Source organism: Calliphora vicina, chromosome 1, assembly GCF_958450345.1.
Source record: "Calliphora vicina chromosome 1, idCalVici1.1, whole genome shotgun sequence".
NCBI classification, from domain to species: domain Eukaryota; kingdom Metazoa; phylum Arthropoda; class Insecta; order Diptera; family Calliphoridae; genus Calliphora; species Calliphora vicina.
In genome coordinates, this window is record NC_088780.1 from 104,290,853 (window position 1) to 104,304,246 (window position 13,394).

General features: G+C 27.2%; 1 long non-coding RNA gene across 1 annotated transcript in view; it reads right to left on the reverse strand.

Annotated features, from left to right (window-relative positions):
* LOC135954668 (uncharacterized) overlaps nt 1-13,394 on the reverse strand; it is a 171,143-nt gene that overhangs the window by 101,053 nt on the left and 56,696 nt on the right. The window contains exon 2 of the long non-coding RNA XR_010576267.1: nt 8,019-8,454. This is a non-coding gene — a long non-coding RNA (uncharacterized LOC135954668). The remainder of the gene's footprint in view (nt 1-8,018; nt 8,455-13,394) is intronic.

The following is a 13,394-nucleotide window of genomic DNA, read 5'->3' on the forward strand; positions in this document are numbered from 1 at the left end:
GACTATAAAAATTCTCTCAGACATTAATTTACAAAATTTTTTTCAGTTAGTATAATGCTCCCTTCATTAAAAAAAATTAAACTTTGACACACTATAGCAACAAATTCAGATCAACTGGACTATAAGTTTATTATACAAAAATTATCTACTCAACATGCCCTTTCACAATTAAAGGGTCGCTATTCTGTTCCTATCAAAAAGTCTCAATTTGTTGGATAATGTAATTAGTCATAGCTGCCATATACATTTTAAGAGAAAGCTGTTTATTATAATCTTCTCGGTGTAGGGTATCATAATTTACAAGTCCTGTAATTCACTGTTAGCTATCAGCTGTTCCGTATAAGTATTAGTAAAGAGTAATCGTGTTAGCATTTTAATCCTTTACTTGGTAATCAATGTTTCTGAAGAAATTCTGAGTAAAACAGGTATGATAGTAATTAAATGAATGAACAAAACCAATTTCAATTATTTTTTTGCTCTTTTGTTTAAATTATTCGCTGTTTTTCTAGTTGTTATGCATCTGTATAATTTACATTCCTTTGATGTTGTCGGTTTTATTTGAACAACATGTTTCATAAATAACTGTTTCATATGAAGAATGTCTCTCATCAGGAATTCAATACCATACAAAATATTTATACAAAAATACATACATAGTTATTTTGAAAAATTTTTCTGTTTTTTTACCCATTTCAGCCAATAAATATTCTAAAGTGCAACTTGTTCCACATTTAATTTGAAATATTTATTCAATACATACAAAGTGTCATCAACTACATGTTCAATGATTTTATTCATCGTTCATTCTATTTGTTTAATAAATCATAACATTTATTTGAGTTCTTTTTTTATGGCATTTTTTTTTAAACAATATTTATTTAAGCTTGCACTATAATAAAATTAAATAAAAAAATAAGAAAGTGTAAACTAAATATTAAATATATTGCATAATTTTGAGCTTAATTTGAATGTAGTAATTTGTGTTTGCTTTAATATTATTTATTTTGTTTGAATATGTTTTTATTATTACTGTATAACGTTTCAATTTAGGGCTGAATTGTAGTAAAAGTAGACCCCTTAAATAAGGTGTCCACTTGTTTTCAGAATCTTATCATTTAATATTCTTACATTTTGACCCGCTGTTACTATTTATATACACAGTGCCATCTTCTAGTGGTTTCATGAATTATCTAGCGGAAAAAACTAGAATATTCTATTTTCACAATGACCACCTTGAGCTTTTAGTAGCTTTAATGTCAATGTTATAACAAATAACCACTGAACACTGAACACCATATTCATAAGGAGACTGAGATTTTACCGGTCAAGAGACACAAGGTTCCTTCAAGTATGTTATCAGAGGAGTCATCCAAACTTCGATATTCGTCAGGCAGGAGCTATGTATGTACGAGAAGAGCATATCCACTATGTATCCAATAAGGCCACACCTCCTGGTACCTGATGTCTCAGATATATCGCTCAGTATATGTATGTTCAGAAATCTATATCTCAACAAATGGAGAGCCTGTTCATTATGACCTTGATCCGAATGGAATTTCCATTGGATTCGGATACCCTGGCCACCTTCCAATCATTGGCTGAAATATAAGGATTTCCGATACAAAGAAATGTCAATATCTTCTACAGTTAGGATGATTCTTAGTATCTCGTCCACAGAAACCACAACTCGCCCTGTGTTTAACAAGAGGTTTATAAATGTATCGAATGAAAATTATCTCACATACAATACAGAAACGAGGTACAGATATACATAAAAAATAGGCCAAAAATCGAGATTGTCCTGGTTTATTCTTATATCTCAGACATTTGGGGGCCGATTTTGTCGATTTTAATATATGAGTCATGTATGTAAGATATTTGGGGACTACGGAAAGATGATTTCAACATACATACGGATATGGCCATATCGACTTCGATATCTATAACGATCCAAAATATATATACTTTGTCGCAAATGAAAAATGTAGAAATTACAAACGGAATGACAAACTTATTTATACCCTGGCCACTCATGGTGAAGGGTATAAAAAGGAAAAAAGGAAGAATATGAAATATATTTAACTTTATTTTCAAAAAGCCACGATTCAAAATTTACTAGGACTTTATAAAGATCCTCGATTCCAGCTTAACTAAGACTGTATAAAGATCCACGATTCAGTAACTAAGACTGTATAAAGATAAACTAAGACTGTATAACTATCCACGCTTTCCAGCTTAACTAAGACTGAATAAAGATCCACGATTCAGTAACTAAGACTGTATAAAGATAAACTAAGACTGTATAACTATCCACGCTTTCCAGCTTAACTAAGACTGAATAAATATCCACGATTCCAGCTTAACTAAGACTATATAAAGATCCACGATTTAGTAACTAAGACTGTATAAAGATAAACTAGGTCTGTATAAAGATCCACACTTCAATAACTAAGACTGTATAAAGATAAACTAAGACTGTATAAATATCCACGATTTAGTAACTAATAGTGTATAAAGATAAACTAGGACTGTATAAAGATCCACACTTCAATAACTAAGGCTGTATAAAGATAAACTAAGACTGTATAAATATCCACGAGTCCAGCTTAACTAAGACTGAATAAATATCCACGATTCCAGCTTAACTAAGACTATATAAAGATCCACGATTTAGTAACTAAGACTGTATAAAGATAAACTAGGTCTGTATAAAGATCCACACTTCAATAACTAAGACTGTATAAAGATAAACTAAGACTGTATAAATATCCACGATTCAGTAACTAAGACTGTATAAGTATCCACGATTCAGTAACTAAGACTGTATAAATATCCACGATTCAGTAACTAAGACTGTATAAAGATCCACGATTTAGTAACTAAGACTGTATAAAGATAAACTAGGACTGTATAAAGATCCACACTTCAATAACTAAGGCTGTATAAAGATAAACTAAGACTGTATAAATATCCACGAGTCCAGCTTAACTAAGACTGTATAAAGATCCACGATTTAGTGACTGTACAAAGATAAACTAGGTCTGTATAAAGATCCACACTTCAATAACTAAGACTGTATAAAGATAAACTAAGACTGTATAAATATCCACGAGTCCAGCTTAACTAAGACTGAATAAATATCCACGATTCCAGCTTAACTAAGACTATATAAAGATCCACGATTTAGTAACTAAGACTGTATAAAGATAAACTAGGACTGTATAAAGATCCACACTTCAATAACTAAGGCTGTATAAAGATAAACTAAGACTGAATAAAGATCCACGCTTCAATAACTAAGACTGTATAAAGATCCACGATTCAATAACTAAGTCAGTATGAAGATCCACCATTCCAGCTTAACTAAGACTGCGTAAAGATAAACTAGCACTATATAAAAATCCACAATTCAATATTAACTAAGACTGTATAAAGATAAACTAATACTGTATAAAGATCCACAATTTAAGTTTAAGTAAGACTGTATAAAAATCCACGATTCAAGATTTAGACTATATAAAGATCCACGATTTAAGATTAAGCAAGACTGTATAAAGATCAACAGTTCAAGATTAACTAAGACTGTAAGAAGATCCACGATTAAAAATTAACTAACACAGCATAAAGGTCCAAGATTCAATATTAACTGAGACTGAATAAAGATCCATGATTTAAGATTAGCTAAGACTGAATATATAGCCACGATTCAAAATTAATTAAGACTGTATGAAGATCCCCTATTCAAGCTTAAATTTGAATAGGGGATATAAATTTCCAGGAGTCAAAATTAACTAGAATTGTATAAAGCCATTTATTAAATAATTACCTTCAATAAAATTTGCAGTCCGGGCAGTTAATATCCATTTTCTTCGTGCTGTATTACAACTATTTAAATCTCAATAAGGCATATCCTTCAAATGTATAAACCACCCTAATGATAAACAAAAAAGGTAAAAAGTAAAAAAAAATTATAGGCTTCAAACAAAAGTATCATATAACTAGCAGTAGCAGCAAGTAAAAAAGAACATAAAAGAAAAAGAAAAACATTATTAACAATCTATCCTATCGACTTTTTGAATATGTAAGTAACTATAAGTCAATGTATCCTTGACGACCCCCAAACCCGAAACTCTCAAGACACATGTTCCCATAAAATAATATGTGGAAGAGTGCATGAACCTACATATGTATTCATATGAGTAAAGTATTAATGTGAGTATTAATATTGTTCCAAAAATGCAATCAATAATGAATGTGAATGTCAATGAATGGATGGATGGTTGGTTGAATGAATGAATGAATAATATAAAAGGATACGTATGTATGTATGTATGCTCATAACGACTACATGTACATATGCATTTGCAACTAGCAAAAACAGTAGTTTTAGTCCTTTTCATATTTTTTTTTGTGTGTAAATGTGAATGTAAGAGTATGTTTTGTGTCATGTTCTCAAAATAAACATTTTGTAAGTGTATAAGTATAAGTATATGCATGTGTATGTGTTTCTGTGTTTGTGTTTGCATGTAAATTTAAACACATTTCAAAAGTCAAAATTCCCAGTAGAATATTAGTAAGCTGCTGTCGCAGCAAATGCCAGGCAAACAACTATAGGGCATTTGTGCAGCAGCAACAATAATTGCTCTTAAAAAGAAAAGAAACTTAAAAAAAACTACATATTTACTACAAATATTGACAGACACACACAAAAAATCTAAAAACGTATATAAAAATATTGTTTTTCATATTTTTGTGTTTAATAGCTAAGTTTTTTTCCTTTTTCTAATAGTGTTTGTCTTTTTGTTTTTTTTTTGTAAAGAAAATATAAACTTGATTAGTTTGCTCTCAAGGATAACGAACAACAACAACAACAAAATAAAAAAAAAAGAACAAGTAGAATATATTGCAAAAATAATAAAGCATAGTTTTTAGGGCACATTCATTATTAGAAAAAAGAAATAAATTCAATGCATGAATAAATGTATGATTGTGTTTTGAGTGAGTTCAGTTATATAGGAAATATTAAGAAGAAAGCATTTTGTATAGATCCTTATTAAATGAGAATAATAAATGACACAATTTGTTGGTCCTTTGGAAAAAATTTCTTTAGATTACAATGGAAAATTTTGACTTTTGTTCTAAAGTCTCAAAAAGTTGTTGAAATTATTTTCTCATTTAAGTTTAATTGTGTCCTATTTTTTGCAAATCAAGGTATAAATTACTTTTGTTTAAGGATTATCTGAAATATGGCAAATAATTGGTTTAAATAGAAATGTAAGAAAAGATAAAATCACTGTTTATTTATGGTGCTTTGGTATTTTTACAGGTGTTTGTAATTCTCATTCGGGAATTGCATCGCTGTTATTGGACTTTGAACCAGACAGAATCACCAACATGCAAAATTAGCAGTATAGTGTAAAAATTTGATTTTACCACGCCCCTCCGCACACAGACCGAATACCAAAAATTTCACTTTACAGTATCACCCGCTAGACTTTTCTGAAGAATCGTTCGAGCCGTTTTTGAGTCCATACGGAACATACATAAACACATCCATTTTTATATATTGATACTTATAAAAATCATTAATCTTTTCATTATATGTTGCTCTTAGATTATGTTTACCACATCTAGATCGCACAGTTGGGCAGAATCAAAATTTTTTTGGAAATGAATCTGGAATTTCTAAACGGCTGGTCCGATCGGGATAAAATTTGACGTGGAGCGTAGCCAAGCAGTATTCGGTTTAAGTTAACAAAATGTACCCTACAAATGCATTTTTTTGTTTCCCATCATCTAGGTCTTGAAAAATCATGGTTGCGTGTGCTATTTATCTCTTATAATTTGCGTGTTATAGGCATTTCAAAATTGTAATTTTATAATGTTGCCATACTTTGGCCAGCTTTTTTAAAAATATAGTGCGTAATTTTGCATCAATTTTTTTTTTTAGTTAGACAACTAAATTACCTAAAATATACAAAATATTTCAGAGCAATATCAATTATCGATACAAAAATAAACGATTTTCAATCAAAAAAATTCAATAAATATTTTTTTTGGTTTTTTTGGCAAAAATTATAAGGAGTGGTCGCAGAGCACAGAGAATTATATGGACCAAGCTAAGAAAAAAATAAAATTTTATCAAAATCGACCACGCCCAACGCCCACTGCCCATACAATCCACATGGATTTTTTCGCATAAAATTTTTTCTATCCAAGTAAAAGTCTAGAAATTTGGTACATATATTTTTTGAAACAAAAGAAGAACGCATGCCGAGTTTCAATAAATTCAATCGGCCATGCCCACCGCCCACGAAACCCATACATAGATTAGAATTTTTTTGATATTTCGTTTATTATTCGACAACAAATTTTAAGTTTTCATCCTGTTCCGAAAACTTCCGAAAACTATTTTTTCTTTCAATCGAAACAAGACACTCCCAACTTTCATTTTATTAAAGAAACAGCTTGGGGGAAAGTGGGGCTACATTTTTTTCTCCATGGAAAATCAAAAATAAAATAATTTTTAGAGACTTATAGATTTGGGCATATCTTCTTAACGGTTTATGATATCCCCATAATATTTTGTATTTATGTTAAAGGTAAATGGTATTATTAGGAAAATTATACATATATAAACCACTGAATTGCGTGAAAATATAAGTAAATTTTTGCTAACAACCTTGCATGGACTTTACAATTTTTTAAAAATAAAATAAAATTTTTCTTAAAACTATAAGTGTACATTTCATCTTTAAACATTTCTCTACAAAACTGCATCATTTGATTTTTAAAATTGAGTATTTGAAAAATTTACTTTTTGACACCAAAATCCCTCTGTGTGCCCTTCGGAATTTGACCCAATTTTTATCAAAATTTCAACTTTGGGTCACATGTTCTAAAATCCCAAATCTGAAATCAGAAAATGGAAAGTAACTTTGGAAACCCTGATATGTTCCCTATTTATCCCTAAAGCATTTCCCCAGCCTCGGAGGAAATGTGGACCCTATAGGCAAAATTGTAGAAAATACCATTTTTGGGATTTTCGCTCCAATTTCTAGGAATTGCGGGATTCCCTTTGACCTTTTGACAAGTTTTTTTTTACTTTTTGTTATTTAGAATGATAAATTGAAAAAAGTTTGAAAATCACATATTACAGCCTAATGATCCTGCATTGCAAAGCAGTTAATGGAATGGATTATTGAACACCAACAAGTGGAGCTTTTCTAATCTTCAAAATTGATACATTTGGGGTTTAGAGAACAGCAACATTAATGAAATTAATGCTTAAAAATTTAGAAAAAAAACAGAAACCTATTTGAATTCTTTTAAATTAAAAAAACTAAAAAGCAACAGATGCTAGTTTTATCTATTGCCTATATGTATTTATACCACAAACTTTCAATACTTCAATTTAAGTAATTCAACTCAGCTGAGGCCTACCTCAACTTATTTTTTTTAATAAAAATAGCTATTTTTATATACCATTATCCTGGATAAGCATCATTCTTCTATTTAATCTACATTTTATTGTTACTTCAAGATTTTTCCCAACACACAGGATTAGAGTTTTTTTTTTTCTTTATTTGCAATAGACAGAAAAAAAAACAAATTACAATGAATTTGGTATTTATCCAACCATACCCTACTAAACTCTTCTTTTGTAAAATTGATAAAGAAGAAAAGAAAAGTTTAATTTAATTTCATTATTGTTAATGTTGCTTTATTTTTCTTTTTCTAATTTTTATATTTTCCTTTCTTTTGTTGAAAAGTTTTAAGTTTTCAATTTTCTGTAACACGTTGTAATGGCGGTAACACTAAATTGCCCTGATGATGCCATGGTTAAATGGACACCATCAAGCTTCTCTAATACTTTTTGCTTTTTTACTGTTGCTTCTCAGAATAAATAGTACTACGTTGTTGCAGCATTTGCGCTGCAACTATTTTGAAGAACATTATAGAGGTTTGGAATCAAACATTAGATCAAATTTAGTTATTCTTATTCTTCCATTACTTACTTTGTAAATGTGATTGCTGTTGTTGCTGCTGATGATGTTTGTGTTGCTGTTGTAATAGTAGTTGTTGCCCTTGTTGCACATTAGCCATGTTTTGTTGTTGGACTTGATAGAAAAATAGTTGATGTCTGTCTCTCTGCGTGTATTTGTGAATGTCTTACATTTTCCTTATTTTCCTTTAACCACCAGCAGCTCAGAAAATACAAAAATTTCCACGTTTTTATTGGCTCTTTCTTCCCTCTCGGTCTCTCTAAAGCCTTTGGCTATCCTTTATTGTTAATGCATCAAGGAAATTTCTTTTCTAGACTCGTACGTCGCGTCGTCTTAGTTGGTGCAACAAATTTTAAAAAATATTACAATTTTTTGCTATTTTCTTTTCTTGAGAATTTTAAATTGGTTGTATTTCATTCGTAATGCTGTGTGGCTGCTGTTGCAGATGCTACAAAAAATAATAAATAGAACTTTTTATTAAATATAATTGTTGACAAGGAAATGTAGCAAAACTACATTGGTTGTTGGTATGTGATAAGTTTAATTTTTTTGTTTTTTGTACTAAACTGCAAATAAAGGCATCAAATCTAGATACATACCCTTTGGTAAATACAGATTAAAAAGTATAAAAGGAAATTGCAAACATGTTTGAAAATCTCTACAAATGTGTTTAAATATTGCAAGGATACGTGATGATCACATAATTGGGATTGAGGTGAGCTCTTTATAACTTTATAACTTTAAAACTTTACAACTTTATAACATTATAACTTTATAACTCTATAACTTTATAAATTTATAACTTTATAACTTTATAACTTTATAACTTTATAACTTTATAACTTTATAACTTTATAACTTTATAACTTTATAACTTTATAACTTTATAACTTTATAACTTTATAACTTTATAACTTTATAACTTTATAACTTTATAACTTTATAACTTTATAACTTTATAACTTTATAACTTTATAACTTTATAACTTTATAACTTTATAACTTTATAACTTTATAACTTTATAACTTTATAACTTTATAACTTTATAACTTTATAACTTTATAACTTTATAACTTTATAACTTTATAACTTTATAACTTTATAACTTTATAACTTTATAACTTTATAACTTTATAACTTTATAACTTTATAACTTTATAACTTTATAACTTTATAACTTTATAACTTTATAACTTTATAACTTTATAACTTTATAACTTTATAACTTTATAACTTTATAACTTTATAACTTTATAACTTTATAACTTTATAACTTTATAACTTTATAACTTTATAACTTTATAACTTTATAACTTTATAACTTTATAACTTTATAACTTTATAACTTTATAACTTTATAACTTTATAACTTTATAACTTTATAACTTTATAACTTTATAACTTTATAACTTTATAACTTTATAACTTTATAACTTTATAACTTTATAACTTTATAACTTTATAACTTTATAACTTTATAACTTTATAACTTTATAACTTTATAACTTTATAACTTTATAACTTTATAACTTTATAACTTTATAATTTCAAATGGAATTACTGCAATTTCATTTCAAAAACATTTCTTATATTACTCTAATTTATTTTTAATCCACGAGTTCTTTTTCAGTTTTATTTTTACATTTGTGTAATAACAATCACTACAGCAATTTAATTGACCATATTAATTTTACCATCTTATTACTACATAGTGGACTTTTACTAGCGCTTTTTTTTCGCTCAATTTTTGTTTCCTTTTAGGAAGTGTATTTTTTTTTTGGACTATTAACTGTTTTAGTTTCTCTTTTTCTTTTGCATCAATTCGTTGGTAGTTTTTTTTTGGTAAAACAGCAATAAAATTTCAATTTAAGTTGTTTGATTTAAATGTTTTTTTGAAAATAAATTTACGTCTACTGTCATGTAAACAAAGTTTCTCTGGAAAAAAGATATTTAGAAATCTGTAGGCGTATAAGTAACATGAATTTTACACCCATTTGAAACGTATAAAGAAAATGAAGAGAAACTAAAGGAAATGAAATGAAAATGGTTTAAAAAATTTCTAATAAAACCACAAATGCTAATTTGAGCCCAAAAGTGACTTGAAAAAAAATAAAAAAAAGTTAATTTTTTTTTTGTTTTAGGGTCAACATCCATTATATGATTGTTAAAGTTTTGAAATGAAATTTTGGCTTACTTTCGAGAATGTTGTAATTAATTTACTTTTAATCCATTTTGGTCAGATTGGCTTAAGTGCAACTTATTTCCTTTTTATTTGCTTTCTTTTTCTGTGTTTTTTTTTAAAGTTCATAAGAATTTTATAGTTATTTTTGTTTAAGTAAAAAGAAGATTATTCAGTTTGTATTAAGGTGATATTCACATTATTCGTAGGACGATTTGTTTAAAATTTTTGTGAAGTTATTTTTACTCTACAAATGCTATTTCAATATTTATACAAACTGTTCATTAACAACAATAAACCAAAACCAACATCTGAAATGTTTGTGTTTTCCCCCAAATACCCTAAATTCATGGTTAAGATTTTCTTTTTCTTATTCTTCACCTGTTTGCTAAACACTTCTCACCCAACATTATGGTTAATTTCTTAAAATAACTATTTAACACCATCTCTGTAAAAAATTCTATAAAAATCTTGATGTTGTTTGGTGTAAACCTTGATAATGTGGTCTTAGAATTTTATATTTTTTTTTGTATGTAGTTTTTCTGGTAAAATGGATAATAAAGTAATTATTTTCATTACAAAAAAAATGTGTTGGTGTGTACCCAGCCAGCAATTCAGTTTTAAAAATGTTTCAAGTTTGTTTCGAAAAAATGTTATTCAGCATATAGAACAAATAAGAAAGTATAGTCGGTCAAGCCCCACCATATGATACGCTACACTGTAAAAAACTTTTTCTCTTAAAATTTCAATAATTTATTTTCGAAAGTGAATTTTGTATGGGATCTATGACTTATTTGTGTGTATTTTTTTCTGCATACCAACATTTTTAAGAGTTTTATCCGCGTTAAATAATAGATCTGCAAAAAATGTTTAAGTGTGATTTACAAAAAGAGCCAGTCAGACGGACGGACATCGTTAATTCGACTCAGAAGGTGATACTGACTAATATTTTTGAACATTATAATCATCAGCACAAAAGCATAACTTAATAACTTTATAATTTTATAATTTTATAATTTTATAATTTTATAATTTTATAATTTTATAATTTTATAATTTTATAATTTTATAATTTTATAATTTTATAATTTTATAATTTTATAATTTTATAATTTTATAATTTTATAATTTTATAATTTTATAATTTTATAATTTTATAATTTTATAATTTTATAATTTTATAATTTTATAATTTTATAATTTTATAATTTTATAATTTTATAATTTTATAATTTTATAATTTTATAATTTTATAATTTTATAATTTTATAATTTTATAATTTTATAATTTTATAATTTTATAATTTTATAATTTTATAATTTTATAATTTTATAATTTTATAATTTTATAATTTTATAATTTTATAATTTTATAATTTTATAATTTTATAATTTTATAATTTTATAATTTTATAATTTTTATAATTTTTTAACTTTATAACTATACAAATATTTACAACAATATTGATCAAATATTTCATAATAATGAACTAATATTGTCAAATTATATAAACTGAGGCTTGTTTATTTTAATAATTATTTCAATTAAGGAAAATAAAATATCGATTTTTTATTTTTTACGTTTTTTCGTCAAATATTTCAACAACAGATGACATTAAAATTCATAATCATGTTCTTCTGCTTTATTTTAAAATGTAAACTGTCAAAAAACCAGAAGTTTTAGTATCAAAAATTCGATAATACTGCAAATTCTTCATGTAACATTTTTTTCTTTTAAATGCTTAATAACATTTTTTCGACACGAAGTTGAAAAATTTTAGTGTTTATATCGAAAATATAACTTCCAATTGTTGGCAGGGAATACATGAGTATTTGTGTTCATTAGAAGAGGGTTCTAATTTCAAGAGATTCTTTCTTGTACAATAAAAACAAAACAAAAATGTTGGTTGTTACGTCATTACATGAATAATGAATGAAATAAACAAGAACAACGACAGCAAAACCAAAATCAAACAACAAAAACAAAGTAAATAAGAACGACCATTTACGACTGAAGAAAAAAGAAAATTAAACGAACGAGAATCAGTATTAGTTTTGGTGTATTGCCAACATACGAGCAGCAAATACGAAGGACCATTTAACTTGTAATTCATTTAGAGAAATAATTATTATTGTTGTTGTTGTTGGCTGGCATACATTTGAAATCAAAAGTTAATGAAAAAGTAACAAAGAACAAGGAGATGGCAGATTGAGAACCACAATGAAGAAGAGAAAACTAAAGAATAAAGAATGGAAAATTAAAAACAAATTCGAATACTATATACACGCCAATGTACACACATATGTATATACAAATGGTGCATGAGTGTAAAGGAGAAACCGAAAATAATTCAAGCATAAATCGAAGTGTCTGAAATTGGCCGGGAATTTGTACTTGTGTTTGGTATCGTCGGAAAACTAATTAATTGTATAATACTTTGACATTACAATGGGAGTAATGAAAATGGAACTTTTGGGTAAACTTTAATACATGTATAATGTATTAAATATAAACTAATAATGTCATCTAGTTACATTTGACGACTGCTTGTGATCAGTCAATATATCAATATCAAATACGCTTTTAACCAATATATGTATGTAAATCAATGGTCAACAAGTAAGAGACTATATTCGGTTGTGCCGAATCTTATATGGATACTAGTGTGTCGCAAAAAAAGTTTTTTTTTTCTTATTTTCATGGGTGCTCAAGCATAATTTAAAAGCTTATAGGGTAGAGTATTTTTGAGATTTTTTTCAGATTTTTCGGAAGTGGTTTAGAGGTCGCTCAAATCGAGTTTTTGTCAAAAATCGGGTTTTTCGCAATTTCAAATATAAAATTTGATACAAGCTTTTCTATTGCCAATTGGAATATATAACGATCGGTCCATAATTAGTCATAGCTTCCATACAAAGCCCACTTCCGAAAATCATTTTAACGAGCACAAATCTCTAAAAAATGTTCGTACATTTAAAAAAAAACTAATAAAAGAAAATTGTTGTCCCTAAGTTATTAAGAATTGACTTATCTTTCAAACTGCATTGTTATTTTTTTTTCATTTTCATAAAATATTTAGATGTTATAAAGCCTTACTTACAAAATTTATGGAAAAATTATGAAAAATTGTAATGTAGGGCACCTTAGTAAGCCAATTCATTGCAAAAACTAAAATTGTTTGGACAGAGAAATAAAGTTCGGACATTTTAC